This window comes from Ornithorhynchus anatinus, chromosome 7 (genome assembly GCF_004115215.2).
Source record: "Ornithorhynchus anatinus isolate Pmale09 chromosome 7, mOrnAna1.pri.v4, whole genome shotgun sequence".
In the NCBI taxonomy this organism is placed as follows: Eukaryota; Metazoa; Chordata; class Mammalia; order Monotremata; family Ornithorhynchidae; genus Ornithorhynchus; species Ornithorhynchus anatinus.
In genome coordinates, this window is record NC_041734.1 from 77,406,241 (window position 1) to 77,422,279 (window position 16,039).

The 16,039-nt window shown below is 52.5% G+C and overlaps 1 protein-coding gene across 4 annotated transcripts in view; it reads left to right on the forward strand.

Moving 5' to 3' along the window:
* ALS2 (alsin Rho guanine nucleotide exchange factor ALS2) overlaps window positions 1-16,039 on the forward strand; it is a 98,261-nt gene that overhangs the window by 4,056 nt on the left and 78,166 nt on the right. Inside the window, exon 1 of one of the 4 annotated variants that reach the window (XM_029068797.2) lies at window positions 1,991-2,116. The exons of 1 other annotated variant lie outside the window; for it this stretch is intronic. The gene's annotated coding sequence lies outside the window, so the exon portion shown is untranslated. Of the gene's footprint in view, window positions 1-1,990; window positions 2,117-3,626; window positions 3,888-16,039 lie in introns of those variants that run through there. 2 more of the 4 variants (XM_029068798.2, XM_029068795.2) reach the window with 2 other exon arrangements.

The following is a 16,039-nucleotide window of genomic DNA, read 5'->3' on the forward strand; positions in this document are numbered from 1 at the left end:
CAAGATTATTATTATTATTATTATCTCTCTCCCCATCGACCCCTTCCTCACGCTGCCTCTAACCGACCTCCACTCTCCCGTCTTCCAAGCCCTACTAAAGATCACGCCTCCTCCGGGAAGCGCTCCCTGACTAATCTCATCCCCCTTCCTCTTCTCCCTTCCTACTGCATCACTCGTATCTCTTGAGGGCTGGGTGCGGAGCACTGTGCGCCGAGTGCTTGGGAGAGTTCGGTACGGAGTACAGGGAAGCAGCGTGGCCCCGTGGAGAGGGCCCGGGGCCGGGACCCTGGCCGAGGGACCTGACTCTGCCGCTTATCTGCCCCGTGACCCTGGGCAAATTCATTCAATAGTATTTGTTGAGCGCCTACTAGGTGCAGAGCACTGTACTAAGCGCTTGGAACGAACAAGTCGGCAACGGATAGAGACGGTCCCTGCCGTTTGACGGGCTTACGGTCTAATCGGTAATCTGGAAGCAGCGTGGGACGGTGGAAAGAGCGCGGGCTTGGGAGTCAGAGTTCATGGGTTCGAAAACCGGCTCCGCCACTTGCCAGCTGTGTGACTTGGGGCAGGTCACTTAACTTCTCTGTGCCTCAGTCACCTCATCCGTGAAATGGGGATTCAAACTGTGAGCCCCACGTGGGGCAACCTGATTACCTTGTATCCCGCAGCGCTTAGAACAGTGCTTTGCACATAGTAAGCGCTTAACAAAATACCACCATTTAATCATCACTTCACTTCTCAGCGCCTCAGTTCCCTCATCTGCGAAATGGGGATTCAATCCCTGGAGAAGCAGCGTGGCTCAGTGGAAAGAGCACGGGCTTCGGAGTCAGGGCTCATGAGTTCGAATCCCAGCTCTGCCACTCGTCGGCTGTGTGACTGTGGGCGAGTCACTTCACTTCTCTGGGCCTCAGTTCCCTCATCTGGAAAATGGGGATGAAGACCGTGAGCCCCACGTGGGACAACCTGATTCCCCTCTGTCTCCCCCAGCGCTCAGAACAGTGCTCGGCACGTAGTAAGCGCTTAACAGATACCAACATTATTATCATTATTCCCTCCTACTTGGACCGTGAGCCCCAAGTGGGGCCTTATTGGCTTGCGCTTAACACAGTGCTCGGCACACGGGAAGCGCTTAATACCGCAATCATTAGCGTGTCATAGAGTCGGGAGACACGTTCCCCGCCCACAATAAGCTGACGGTCTTCTGCATCACCTGATTACTTACTTTCTAAGCACTTCTGTTCATATCTTTATACGCTATATAAAGCTTCCCCTATTTAACTTGTACATTCCCAGAGAGCAGGGATTGTGTGTACTGACTCTGCTGAACTCTCCCAAGAGACAAGTACAGTGCTCTGCACACAGTAATAATAATGTTGGTATTTGTTAAGCGCTTACTATGTGCAGAGCACTGTCCTAAGCGCTGGGGGAGATCCAGGGTCATCAGGTTGTCCCACGTGAGGCTCCCAGTTAATCCCCATTTTACAGATGAGGTCACTGAGGCCCAGAGAAGTGAAGTGACTCGCCCACGGTCCCTGACGAGTGGCGGAGCCGGGAGTCGAACCCATGACCTCCGACTCCCAAGCCCGGGCTCTTTCCACTGAGCCACGCTGTCAATACCGTTGATGATAATGATGGCATTTGTTTTGGATTTGGATTTGAACCCGTGACCTCCGACTCCCAAGCCCGGGCTCTTTCCACTGAGCCACGCTGTCCTTACGGTGTAAAGAGCACTTTAGGCTTGGGGAAATATAATACGACGGCGTGGGTAAACGTGATCCCTGAGAGAGAGGCGCGAGGGGAGGAGGGAGGGAGAGAACTGATTGAGCGCCTTAGAGCTAGAGGGGAGAGGTTTTTGCTTGATGCCGAGACGGGTGGTTAACAAGTTTTGGAGAGGTGCAGAACGGTTCATCTTTTTAGAAAAATGATGAGAGCGGCAGACTAGAGAGGGGAGAGGCCGAGGCAGGGCGATGGGCGAGGAGGCCGATGGGGTGGTCGAGACGAAAGGGGACGAGTCCTCGAACCCGCGTGATTGGAGAGGAGAGGGTGGATTCTGGAGACGCGGAGGTGAAGAGACAAGATTTAGTGGCCGATTGAATCCGGAGGTCGAAGGACAGAGGTGAGTCGAGGATCAGCGTGGCTCAGTGGCAAGAGCCCGGGCTTGGGAGCCAGAGGTCATGGGTTCGAATCCCCGCTCCGCCGCTTATCAGCCGTTTGACTGTGGGCGAGTCTCTTCACTTCTCTGTGCCTCAGTTCCCTCATCTGTAAAATGGGGATGAAGGCTATGAGCCTCACGTGGGACACCTGATGGCCCTGTATCTCCCCTGGCGCTTAGAATAATGTTAATAATAATGTTGGTATCTGTTAAGCGCTTCCTATGTGCCGAGCACTGTTCTAAGCGCTGGGGTAGACACAGGGGAATCGGGTTGTCCCACGTGGGGCTCACGGTCCTCATCCCCGTTTTCCAGATGAGGGAACTGAGGCACAGAGAAGTTAGTACAGTGCTCTGCACATAGGAAGCGCTTAACAGATACCAACATTATTATAAGGCCAAGGTTGCGCGCTCGTCGGACAGGAAGGATGGTGGTGACGGGAGGGAGGAGGAGAGGAGATATTTTGGGGGGTCCGGGGGGGGGACGATAAGCCGTTGTTCTCTTTGGACGTGTCGAGTTGGAAGTGACGATGGGACATGGGGAAGCCGTGAAGGCAGGAGGAAACGGGAGGCTGCAGAACGGAGGAGAGGTGGAGATAAAGGGATTTGGAAGTCGTCGCCGCCGCCGCCGCCGTAGCCGCCGCCGTAGAGATGGTATCTTTTCAGAGCTTACTATGCGTGGAGCACTGTGCTGAGCCAGACAGGTTCCCTGCCCACATTGAGCTTAGAGTCTCGTGGGGGATGCGGACATGAATAATTTACGGTATGATTTAAATTCATGGGCATGGTGCCACTCGTCAGCTGTGTGACTGTGGGCAAGTCACTTCACTTCTCTGTGCCTCAGTTCCCTCATCTGTAAAATGGGCATTAACTGGGAGCCTCACGTGGGACAACCTGATGACCCTGCATCTCCCCCAGCGCTCAGAACAGCGCTCGGCACCTAGGAAGCGCTTAACAAATACCAACATGAGTTGAAGCTGTGGGAGCGCATGAGTTGTCCAAGGGAGTCGGTGATGATGATGATGTTGGTATTGGTTAAGCGCTTACTAGGTGCAGAGCGCTGTACTAAGCGCTTGGAAGGGACAAATGGGTAACAGATAGAGACAGTCCCTGCCCTCTGACGGGCTCACGGTCTAATCGGGGGAGACGGACAGGCAAGAACAGTGGCAATAAATAGAATCGAGGGGAAGAACGTCTCATTAAAACCATAGCAAATCTAAGCGCTGGGGGGAATACGAGGGCTGTCCCACGTAGGGCTCACGGTTTTAATCCCCATTTTCCAGGTGAGGTAACCGAGGCACAGAGAAGTTAAGTGACTTTGCCAAAGTCACACAGCTGGCAAGTGGCGGAGCCGGGATTCGAACCCGGGCTCCTTCCACCAAGCCTCGCGGCTTGGGGACCCGGAACTGAGGTTTGAGGGACCCCCGCGGTTCGGGGGCGGGAGGAAGAGGAGGAGCCCGCAAAAGAGACCGAGAAGGAGCGGCCAGAGAGAGAGGAGGAGAAACAGCGTCGGTGAAGCCGAGGTCGGGAGATGTCCAGGGACGGAGGGTGACGGACAGCGGCGGAGGCCGCCGAGGGGTCAAGGGCGATTAGGAGGGGACAGAAGCTGCTGGATCTGGCGAGGAGGAAATCTCCGCCGGCTTGGGAGGAAACAGTTTCAGAGCAGCGGAGGAGACGGAATTCGGATTGCGGGGGCGTCGAGAAGGGCGTCCGAGCGGAGGAAGTGGAGGCGGCGGGGGTGAGCAACTTGGAGGGGGACGGAAGGCGCCAGGCGGAGCGACAACTTGGATCGAGGGAGGATTTGTTTGAACGGAGATATTACGGGGGCGCGTTTGAAGGTGGAAAAGGAGCCATGGGAGAGTAAGCCGGTAAAGATAGTGAAGGAGGGCGGAACCGGAGCGGGGAAGGGTTTTCATAAGGCACGAAAGGATAATAGTTATAACGATGGCATCCGTTAGGCGTTTACTACGTGCCAATCACTGCTCTAAGCACTGGGGGAGAGACGAGGTGATCGGGTTGTCCCGCTCGGGGCTCGCAGTCTTCATCCCCATTTTGCAGATGAGGTTGCCGAGGCGCGGAAAAGTGAAGTGGCTTGGCCAGAGTCACACGGCTGATAATAATAATAATGGTGGTATTTGTTAAGCGCTTACTCTGTGCAAAGCATTGTTCTAAGCGCTGGGGGGATACAAGCTCATCAGGACGTCCCGCTTGAGGCTCACAGTTTTAATCCCCATTTTCCAGATGAGGGGACTGAGGCCCAGAGAAGTGAAGAGACTTGGCCGATAAGCGGCGGAGTGGGGATTAGAACCCACGACCTCCGACTCCCAAGCCCGGGCTCTTTAATAACAATAATAATAATGTTGGTATTTGTTAAGCGCTCACTCTGTGCCGAGCACCGTTCTAAGCGCTGGGGGAGATACAGGGTCATCGGGTCGTCCCACGGGAGGCTCACAGTTCATCCCCATTTTACAGATGAGGGAACTGAGGCCCGGAGAAGTGAAGTGACTCGCCCACGGTCACACAGCTGACGAGTGGCAGAGCCGGGATTCGGGTCTTTCCCCAAGCCACGCTGCTTCTCCAGATGCGGGCGGGTTTGGAGACGAGACGGGACACCTCCTCCTGGGAGACGGCTGGGAAGGATGAGAGAGCAGTTGGGGGATTTAGGGGAGCGGGGGGCAGGGACTAGTTTCACCGTCGTCGATAAGCCGCCTCTGTGCCGGGGGAGCCGGGGGTCCGACCCGACTACCCCCATCTACTCCACACCGGGACTGGTTTTGGCACCTAGTAAATGATAAGAATGATAATGTTGGTATTTGTTAAGCGCTTTCAACGTGCCACGCACCGTTCTAAGCGCTGGGGCCGATACAAGGTCATCAGGTTGTCCCCCGTGAGGCTCACCGTCTTCATCCCCATTTGACAGATGAGGGAACTGAGGCACGGAGAAGCGAAGTGGCGCGCCCGTGGTCACCCAGCGGACAAGTGGCAGAGCCGGGATTAGAACTCACGACCTCAGACTCCCAAGCCCATGCAAACGAGAAGCAGCACGGCCCGGTGGACGGAGCCCGGGCTTGGGAGTCAGGAGGTCACGGGTTCTAATCCTGACTTTGCCACTTGTCTGCTGTGTGACATTGGCCGAGTCACTTCGCTTCTCTGGGCCTCGGTTCTCTCATCCGGAAAATGGGGATGAAGACTGTGAGGCCCATGGGGGACGGGGACTGTGTCCAAGCCGATTAGCTTCTGTCTCCCTCAGCGCTTAGAGCAGTGCCTGGTACACGCAAGTGCTTATCAAATACCATCATTATTGTTAGCCAATACTATTATTATTAATCTGATAATAAAATGGGAAGCAGCAGGGCTTAGTGGATAGAGCACGGGCCTGGGCGTCAGAAGGTCACGGGTTCTAATGCCGACTCTGCCACTTGTCTGCCGTGTGACCTTGGGCGAGTCACTTCCCCCGATTAGACCGTGCGCCCGTCACAGGGCGGGGACCGTCTCTCTCTGTTACCGATCTGTCCAGTCCAAGCGCTTAGTCCAGTGCTCTGCACGTAGTAAGCGCTCAATAAATACTATCGAGTGAATGAATGAACTTCTCGGGGTCTCGGTTCTCTCATCTGGGAAATGGGGCTGAAGACCGTGAGCCCCATGTGGGACGGGGACTGTGTCCAACCACTGTGTCCAACCTGATTAGCTTGTATTATAATAATAATAATAATAACGTTGGTATCTGTTAAGCGCTTACTATGTGCCGAGCACTGTTCTAAGCGCCGGGGTAGACAGAGGGGAATCAGGTTGTCCCACGTGGGGCTCACAGTCTCAATCCCCATTTTACAGATGAGGGAACTGAGGCACCGAGAAGTGAAGTGACTTGCCCAGAGTCACACAGCTGACGAGTGGCCGAGCCGGGATTCGAACCCACGACCTCCGACTCCAAAGCCCGTGCTCTTTCCACTGAGCCAGGCTGCTTCTCAGCATCTCGTATCTACCCTTCTCTTGTATCTACCCTGGCGCCTACAACGGTGCTCGACGCAGAGTAAGCGCTTAACAAACAGCACCGTTAGGATAATTAGCTGGCAAGCTCATCGGGGAGGGGGTGACGGATGGGAGTCGGAACCAGATCTGAAGAAGAATCCAACCCCGATGCGCCTTCCCTGCCCGGCGAGGAGGCCTCGGCCGTGTCATTCGTCCTCACTCGGCTCGCGACCGATTTCACTGTGGAAATCCGTACGGGTTCACCTCCCCAGACTGCGCTGAAACTCTCAACCTAAAAAGTAATAATAATGTCGGTATTTGTTAAGCGCTTACTATGGGCAGAGCACTGTTCTAAGCGCTGGGGGAGATACAGGGTCATCAGGTTGTCCCCCGTGGGGCTCCCGGTCTTCATCCCCATTTTCCAGATGAGGGAACAGAGGCACAGAGAAGTGAAGCGACTTGCCCGCGGCCACACAGCTGACCGGTGGCGGAGCTGGGATTCGAACCCGTGACCTCTGACTCCCGAGCCCGGGCTCTTTCCACTGAGCCGCGCTGCTTCTCTTAAAGGCCCTGATTTTCTCCAGGGCGCAGCTGGGAAGAGGCCAAGAGCCACGGAGCAGGAGACTTCCGTCTAGGAGGCCCGTGGGGTGATCAGAAATGCGGCTCGCCCAAATTGCAACCTTTAATGGGCCCCGTGGACTTGGATAGCTTTCCTTGCTCGGTTACTCACCTACCTCAGAAGGCGATTGGACACATTGAACTCATTTATAAAGCACCTGGAGCTCACTGAAGCTCTCTAGGCAGCTTATTAAGCAAAAAAATTACCGTCATTATTTCCCTCCCCTTGGCTGGATGAGATTCTTCTCTGATGCCCCGCTTTCTTCTTCCTGCTCATTCGCAGAATGCCTCGCGGTTGGGGATCGAGGCAGGTGGAAGCTGTTGGCTACTCTCGGGTCGGGCTTTTAGATAAAGCGGAAGCAGCCTGGCTCGGTGGAAAGAGCCCGGGCTTGGGAGTCAGAGGTCATGGGTTCGAATCCCGGCTCCGCCACCGGTCAGCTGTGTGACTGGGGGCGAGTCGCTTCTCTGGGCCTCATTCCCTCATCTGTAAAATGGGGACGAAGACCGTGAGCCCCGTGTGGGACAACCCGATCGCCTTGTATCCCCTGGAGCGCTTAGAACAGTGCTTTGCACATAGTAAGCGCTTAACAAATACCAACATCATTAAATAACCCAGTTGCTGAGACCGTAGGCCCTTTTCCCCCAGCGGGCCGTGACTTGACTGTTTCACGGTGCTAGACTCTAAACTCTTTGTGGGCATATATCTGACAGCTGCGTTGTATTGATCCCGTCCTCTCTCTTTTGGGCCCCCTTCAGTATCCTCCCGCCACGTGTCTGCTGCGTGACCTTGGGCAAGTCACTTCACTTCTCTGGGCCTCACTTACCTCATCTGGAAAATGGGGATGAAGGCCGTGAGCTCCATGTGCAGCGGGGCTCGGTGGAAAGAGCTCCGGGCTTGGGAGTCAGAGGTCATGGGTTCTAATCCCAGCTTCGCCACTTGTCAGCTGGGTGACTGTGGGCAAGTCACTTCACTTCTCCGGGCCTCAGTTCCCTCATCTGTAAAATGGGGATTGAGACTGCGAGCCCCACGTGGGACAACCGGATCACCTTGTATCCCCCCCGTTGCTTAGAACAGTACTTCGCACATAGTAAGAACTTAACAGATGCCGTCATTATTATGTGGGACAGGGACTGGGTCCGACCTGATTGACTTCACCGATTCAGTTGTAGTTATTGAGCACTTACTGTCTGCAGAGCGCTGTGCTAAGCGCTTGGGAAGGTGCACTACAGCACTAAAGAGAGACAGTCCCTGCCCACGACAAGCTCGCGGTCTAGAGGAGGGAGACGGGCATCAATATAAGTAAACAGAAATCAATATAAATAAATAAAATGACAGATATAGACGTAAGCGCTGTGAGCGGGGGAGGAGTAAAGGGAGCAAGCCGGGGTGATGCGGAAGGGAGGTGGAAGATGAGGAAAAGGGGGAAGTCTGGGAAGGCCTCTTGGAGGAGATGGGCCTCCAATAAGGCTTTGAAGGGGGGAGAGTCGCTGTCTGTGGGATTTGAGGACGGAGGGCGTTCCGGGCCAGAGGTGGGACGGGGGCCGGAGGTCGGCGGCGAGACAGGCGAGGTCGAGGCCCAGCGAGAAGGTTAGCAACCAGCACTCGTATCCGCCCCAGCACTTCGACCAGTGCTTGGCTCATAGTACGCACTTACGTTCCGTAATTATCATTATCCTCGTCACCATCTAGTCGATACGCCTTTTTCTCTGTGGTTAGGCGCTTACCGTGTGTTAAGCAGCAAGGGCCGGGAAAGGTACAAGTAAATCAGGTCAGAGTCCCTGTCCCACGTGGGGCTCACAGTCTAATTGCTTGTTGGCAAGGATCGTGTTTGCCAACTCAGGCAGATCGAATTCTCCTACACATTTAGGACGGCGTTCTGCCTGCAGTAAACGCTCGATAAATACGGTTGATCATCTACGGCACTTAATGAGCCCCTGCTCTGGATGGGGCACTGTACTAGGCGCTTGGGATTGCTTAAGAGAGAGAGAATGGAATTTTCTGGCTTCTGAACGTGATATTGCCCAACATTCGATAAATAAGAGCAGAGATATAAGTTCAATTGCGTCCAGCTTCTTTTTTTGTGAGTTTTTGGGTGGCCTAAGGGTGGGTTTGTTACAGTGTAGTTTTTTAAAAATTAGCATTACTATTATATTTAGCATTTACTACTTGTCAAGCACTGTATTAAGCACCTAGGTAAAGAGAAGATAATCTGGATGGACACAGTGTTTCAGTCGTCTGAGCAGGAGGGAGCAGGATTTAATCCCCATTTTACAGATGAGGTAACCGAGGCCCAGCGACGTCAAGTGACTTGCCCGAGGTCACGAAGCAGACAGGTGGGGGAGCTGAGATTAGAACCCGGGTCCTTCTGACTCCAGGGCCACGCTGCTTCTCTGTGACCCGGAGCAGCAGTTACTCAAGGAACTGCCAGACCCTTCAGTGGGAGGAGGGAGTTGCGGAGAGCGAAATCTCCTAGAAGCAAAATGGGGTATATTTTAAAACGACCGGCCACCTCGTTCCCAGATAGAATCGACCCGTGGCCACCGGTGATGCGCTGACGATCTAGAATGACCTAGACCGGTTGACGACTGGGGGAGGACGAGGGTGGATTCGTCTATTGATTTCAATCTATTTTGTTCGCGAAAGTACTAACTCATCAATCGGCGGTATTTACTGGCCAGTGACTATGGGCAGAGCAGCACTTGGGAGAGTAAAATACAACAAAGTGTAAAGTTTGCAGCCTAGATGGGGGGACGGGCATAAATATAAATGAATAATTTAGAATACAGAATTAAAGATATGTTCGTAAGTGCTGTCGGGTTGGGGCAAATAGTAAACATCTAAAAATCACGGATGGAATTGCCTAGACGGCGCAGAAGGGAGAGGGAGCCGGGGAAGAAGAGGGCTTAATCGGAGAAGGCCTCTTGGAGGAGATGTCGCCTTCATAAATAATGCTTTGAAGATGGAGAGAGGGGTGGTCTGGCGTTTACGGACGGGGAGGGAGATCCAGGGTAAGGGAAGGACGTGGCAAAGAAATCGGGGCCCAGGGGCCTCAGAGGAACGGCGTGTGCGGGCTGGGTTGTAACGGGAGATTTGTCCATTCCAAGCGCTTAGCACAGTGCCCTGCACATAGTAAGCGCTCAATAAGTACTATCGAATGAATGAGATCGGTGCCTTAGAAGATCAGTGATTTCGTTAAGGAAAGTAAAATTTAAAGAGTAACTTTTTTTTTGTCGGGGAGGTGAGGCCTAACCTTCGTTAACCTTACAGAACCTTATAGAACCTTACAGAAACAGCTAACTTTGCAGAAGCACTGTGGCTCAGTGGAGAGAGCACGGGCTTAGGAGTCAGAGGTCATGGGTTCGAATCTCGGCTCTGCCACCTGTCAGCTGTGTGACTTTGGGCAAGACACTTAACTTCTTGGTGCCTCAGTTACCTCATCTGGAAAATGGGGAGGAAGCCCCACATGGGACGACCTGATTACCCTGTATCTACCCCATTCCTTCGATAGCATTTCAATAGTATTTATTGAGCGCTTACTATATGCAGAGCACTGTGCTAAGCACTTGGAATGTACAATACGGCAACAGATAGACAATCCCTGCCCGTTGACGGGCTTACAGTCTTACCCCAGCGCTTGGAACAGTGCTCGCACATAGTAAGCGCTTAAATACCAACATGATTATTATTATTACTAACAAAAGATCGAGCGGTGAAAGTTGGGTAGCGATGACTCCTGCCCTATTTATTTTTGGTTCAGCGGGAGGCAGGCGTCCCCCCTGCAGGAGGGCGAGGAGGGCCGGCAAGGCCCAGGCGCGGTCCCAGCCAGCAGACACCGTCGTGCAACCGTAAATACCCCGATAGAAAATACGAAGGAGACTCTTGCAAATGGGGCTGGGCCACCAGACCTGCCTTAGGCTTCGCGGGCAACATTTCCTAAACTAAATTCCTGTCTCCAACCCTCCTCTTCAAGGACATCTCGTGTTGGCAGTTTGAACCCAGAGCGACAGTGAGAGGTTTGCAGCTGCCAAGATGCGGAGGGGAGTGAGCAGAAGGTTGGGGAGGGCCCAAGAATCTGGGCTTCGTGACAGGACGGAAAGGCAGGAAAGGGAGCCTGAGCAGCCTCTTCGTAGCCAACAGGCCTCCCCCTCCCTACCGTAATAATAATGTGTAATATATCTATGGTTCTGTTGATCTACTTTGATGGCATTGCCGCCTGTCTGCTTATTTTGTTTTGTTGTCTGTCTCCCCCTTCTAGACTGTGTTGGGCAGGGATTGTCTCTATCTGTTGCCCCTTTGTGCTTTTCAAGCGCTTAGTACAGTGCTCTGCACACAGTAAGCGCTCGATAAATACCACCGACTGAATGAATGAATAACAGTAACAATAATAATAATTATGGTCTTTGTTTTGTGCTTACTATGTGCCAGTCAAGAGAAGCAGCGTGGCTCAATGGACAGAGTCCGGGCTTGGGGCGTCAGAGTTCATAGGTTCGAATCCCGACTCTGCCACTTGTCAGCTGGGTGACTGTGGGCAAGTCACTTCACCTCTCTGTGCCTCAGTTCCCTCATCTGTAAAATGGGGATTAACCGTGAGCCCCACGTGGGACAACCTGATTCCCCTGTGTCTACCCCAGCGCTTAGAACAGTGCTCTGCACATAGTAAGCGCTTAACAAATACAACATTATTATTATTATTGTTATAACTAAGCGCTGGGGTGGTTACAAGCAAATTGAGTTGGATCAATCCCTGTCCCACCTGGGCCTCGCCATCTTAATCTCCATTTTATAGATGTGGTCATGATGGCCTTTGTCGGTTAAGCGCTTACTATGTGGCAAGCACTGTTCTAAGCACTGGGATAGTTACAAGGTTATGAGGTTGTCCCAGGTGGGGGGTCACAGTCTTCATCCCCATTTTACAGAGGAGGGAAGTGACTTGCCCAGAATCACACAGTTGACAAGTGGCGGAGCTGGGATTAGAACCCACGACCTGTGACTCCCAAGCCCGGGCTCTTTCCACCGAGCCACACTGCTTCTCTAAACTGAGGCACAGAGAGGTGAAGTGACTTGCCCAAGGCCACGCAGCAGACAGGTTGTACTGCCGGGTGCAGAGGCAGGCAGAGGTCGAGAATCTCGCCGCACGGATGAGATGGTGGTGCAGAGAGAAGGGTATGGGTCTCACTCTTTTTTAGTTGTTTTTCATGGTATTTGTTAAGCGCTTACTAGGTGCCAGGCACTCTACTAAGCGCTGGGGGTAGATATAAAAAAAAAACGAATCCAATTGTTCTAAGCGCTTAGTAAGTGCTCTGTACGTATGTGCTCGATGAATACGATTGAATGAATGAAATTGGACACATTCCCTGTCCCACATGGATCCCTGTCTTAATCCCCCTTTTAAAGATGAGGTAACTGAGGCACAGTGAAGTCAAATGACTCATCCAAGGTCACACAGCAGAGAAGTGGCACAAAACAAAAACTCCTCACTCTTGTCTTCAAAGCTGTCCATGCCCTTGCCCCCTCCTACCTCACCTCCCTCCTCTCTGTCTCCTGCCCACCCCGCACGCTCCGCTCCCGCCCGCCTCCTCACCGTCCCCCGTTCTCACCTATCCCGCCGTCGACCCCCGGCCCCCGTCCTCCCGCTGTCCCGGAAGGCCCTCCCTCCTCCCCTCCGCCAAACTCCCTCTCTTCCCCTCTTCAAAGCCCTCCTGAGAGCTCACCTCCTCCAGGAGGCCTTCCCACACTGAGCCCCCCCTTCCCCCTGCTCCCCCTTCCCTCCCCTCTCCCACCCTCTGCTCTTTCCCCTTCCCCTCCCTTCATCACGGTGCTCATTTGTATATATCGTTTATTAATCTATTTATTTTGTTAATGAGGTTTATATATATCTCCACGATTCTATTCATCTTAATGATGATGTCTTGTTTTCATTTTGTTCTGTTTTGCTCTGCTGTCTGTCTCCCCCGTTTACACCTTGAGCCCGTTATTGGGCAGCGATGGTCTCTATCCGTTGCCGAATTGTCCATTTAATAATAATAATAATAATAATAATGTTGGTATTTGTTAAGCACCTACTATGTGCCGAGCACCGTTCTAAGCGCTGGGATAGACACGAGGGAATCAGGTTGTCCCACGTGGGGCTCAGAGTCTTAATCCCCATTTTACAGATGAGATAACTGAGGCACCGAGAAGTGAAGTGACTTGCCCAAAGTCACACAGCTGACAAGTGGCCGAGCCGGGATTCGAACCCCTAGTCCAGTGCTCTTCACATAGTAAGCCCTCAATAAGTACTATTGAATGAATGAATGAATGAATGAATGAAGTGACAGAGCCGGGATTAGAACCCAGGTCCTCCCGACTCCCAGGCCCGAGCTCTATCTATTGGGTCACCCTGCTTCTTCTGGCTCAAATGGCTCCGGGAGGCTTTGGCGAAAAACCCGCCGTGGTGGTTGAGCACGAGACCTCATTGCTGGGAGGGCGGGGGTGTGGGTCCATTCATTCATTCAATAGTATTTATTGAGCGCTTATTATGTGCAGAGCACTGTACTAAGCGCTTGGAATGGACAATGGCAAGCGAGTGCCGGGGGAATTTGGAAGGAATCGACTGGGGCGGTTGAGCCAAGCAAGAGGGGAAGAAATGGGCTTCCCTCTTTCTTTCCTCCAAATGGGAGTTGATGTGGAAATCGACAGAAAGCGAAGTCCAAACCTGCAAATGCTTCCACATCAGATGGGAGAATTGGAACGTCTTATGCCTAGAGAGGGCTTCGATGTAACGAATTTAATGAGACGCAGCGTGGCCTCGGGGCAAGAGCCGGGGCTTGGGAGTCGGAGGTCATGAGTTTTAAACACGGCTCCGCCGCTTGTCAGCTGCGTGACTTTGAGCAAGTCACTTAATAATAATTATGATGGTATTTCCTAAGCGCGTCCTATGTGCCGAGCACTGTTCTAAGCACTGAGGTGGACGCAACGTTATCGAGTTGTCCCACGCGGGCTCACAGTCTTAGTCCCCATTTTCCAGATGAGGTAACTGAGGCACAGAGAAGTGAACTGTACATTCCAAGCGCTTAGTACAGTGCTCTGTACATAGTCAGCGCTCAATAAATACTATTGAATGAATGAATGAATGAATGAAGTGACTTGCCCAAAATCACACAGCAGACATGTGGCAGAGCCGGGATTCGGATCCACGATCTCTGACGCCCAAGCCCGTGCTCTTTCCACTAAGCCATGCTGCTTTCCTTAATAATGGTATTTTATTAAGCACTTATTATAGGCCAAGCACTCTTCTAAGCCCTGGGGTAGATGTGCCTCAGCTGCCTCATCTGTAAAATGGGGATTAAGACTGTGAGCCCCACATGGGACAACCTGATGACCTTGTATCTCCCCCAGCGCTTAGAACAGTGCTTGGCACAAAGTAAGCACTTAACAAATACCATTATTATTATTATTACTATATCTTATTATTATGCAGTGTGGCCTAGTGGAAAGAGCTTTGCTTGGGAGACAGAGGACCCAGATTCTAAGCCTGGATCCACCACTTATCTGCCGTGTGACCTTGGGCAAGACACTTAGTTTCTCTGTGCCGCATTTCCCTCAACTGTAAAATGGGGATTAAGTCAGTGAGCCCCACGTGGGGCAAGGACTGTGTCCAACCTGATTAGTTTGTACCTACCCCAGTGCATAGCACAATGCCTGGCACAGAGTAAGCGCTTAAATACTACAAAAAGTCTCAGCAGATTAAGAGGAGAATCCGGGAGTCCCTTTGGTTTGAAATTCCAGATTTATGTGTGATGATCATAATAGGAGGGGGCTCGGGCGACCCTAAGGTCAGAGTGAGCGAGAGCGAGAAGCAGCGTGGCTCAGTGGAAAGAGCACGGGCTTTGGAGTCAGAGGTCATGGGTTCGAATCCCAGCTCGGCCACTTGTCAGCTGTGTGACTTTGGGCGAGTCACTTAACTTCTCGCTGCCTCAGTTACCTCATCTATAAAATGGGGATGAAGACTGTGAGCCCCAAGTGGGACAACCAGATTCCCCTGTGTCTACCCCGGCGCTTAGAACAGTGCTCGGCACATAGTAAGCGCTTAACGAATACCAACATTATTAGTGAGGAAAGTGGTCAGAAAACATTAGATGAAGTAGAGGAAACAGCCGTCTAACCTTCTGTTGGGTTGGGAGTGAAAGAGGATACAGCTTCATAAGGAGAGCCATGACAATCTTTGAGTGCTTTATCCGAAAGAGAAACCGAGATAAGGGTTTTGGCTAGACCAGCTCTTCCAGGACCCAAAAAAGAAAGCTAATGCACTTTATTTCTAAGTAGTGAGTGGACAGAATCTGTGGCAGGAAATGTGTGGGAGAGCCAGTCCACTATAGTGACCCCAGCTGGATAAAATTTCACATTCTTGCTGGTGGGAGGAAGGAGTGGGAACGGCCCCGAAAAGCTAATTTTAGAAAAGGAAATCAAACAAAATTGCAGACCATAGGAAAGAGCAAAAAGGGGTGAAGCAAGTGATTTGCGAGTCCGATCCTTCAATTGTCCCTGATGGCTATAGGGCGAGGTACTGGACCTCTCGGCAAGAGTACGTCACCCGTTGTTACAAATGGCCACTGAACCGAATCCGTCAGTGGTAATAAAATAGTAATAATATTGGTATTTGTTAAGCACTTACTATGTGCCGAGCACTGTTCTAAGCACTGGGGTAGATGCAGGGTTGTCCCCCGTGGGGCTCAGTCTGAATCCCCATTTTCCAGATGAGGTCACCGAGGCCCAGAGAAATTAAGCGACTTGCCCAAAGTCACACAACTGACGGGTGGCGGAGTCGGGATTAGAACCCATGACCTCTGACTCCCAAGCCCGGGCTCCTTCCACTGAGCCACGCTGCTTCTCTTGTGGATCGAGCACATCACCTATCCTTAAGAATGGCCCCGGTACTGAATCAATCAGCGGTGGATTGGCCGCCGACCTAAAGGACTGGCAGATCCCAAATGTAATTTCCGTCTATTAAAAGGGTCCCTGAGATGATCCTGGGAACCATTGATTGGTTTTCATTTCAATCCCTGACAAATTCATAGAATCTCCATCGGGAGCCTCCTGTCAAGGAGGCTTTAGAACCGAGAATGGGCACGAAGGGAACGATCCTATCGCCGGTGGTTGGCACGGCATCTCTCGTGCCCTCTCTCGTCTCTGCCCGCCGTGTCCCCACGGGGGCACGGAGTCAGCGGGCGAAGAGGCGGGCACCTGGGGCACCCGAAGGATTTTACGGGCAGGATCCATGACCGCCAAGAGTCCGGACGGACAGCCGCTTCTCAGGATGGCGC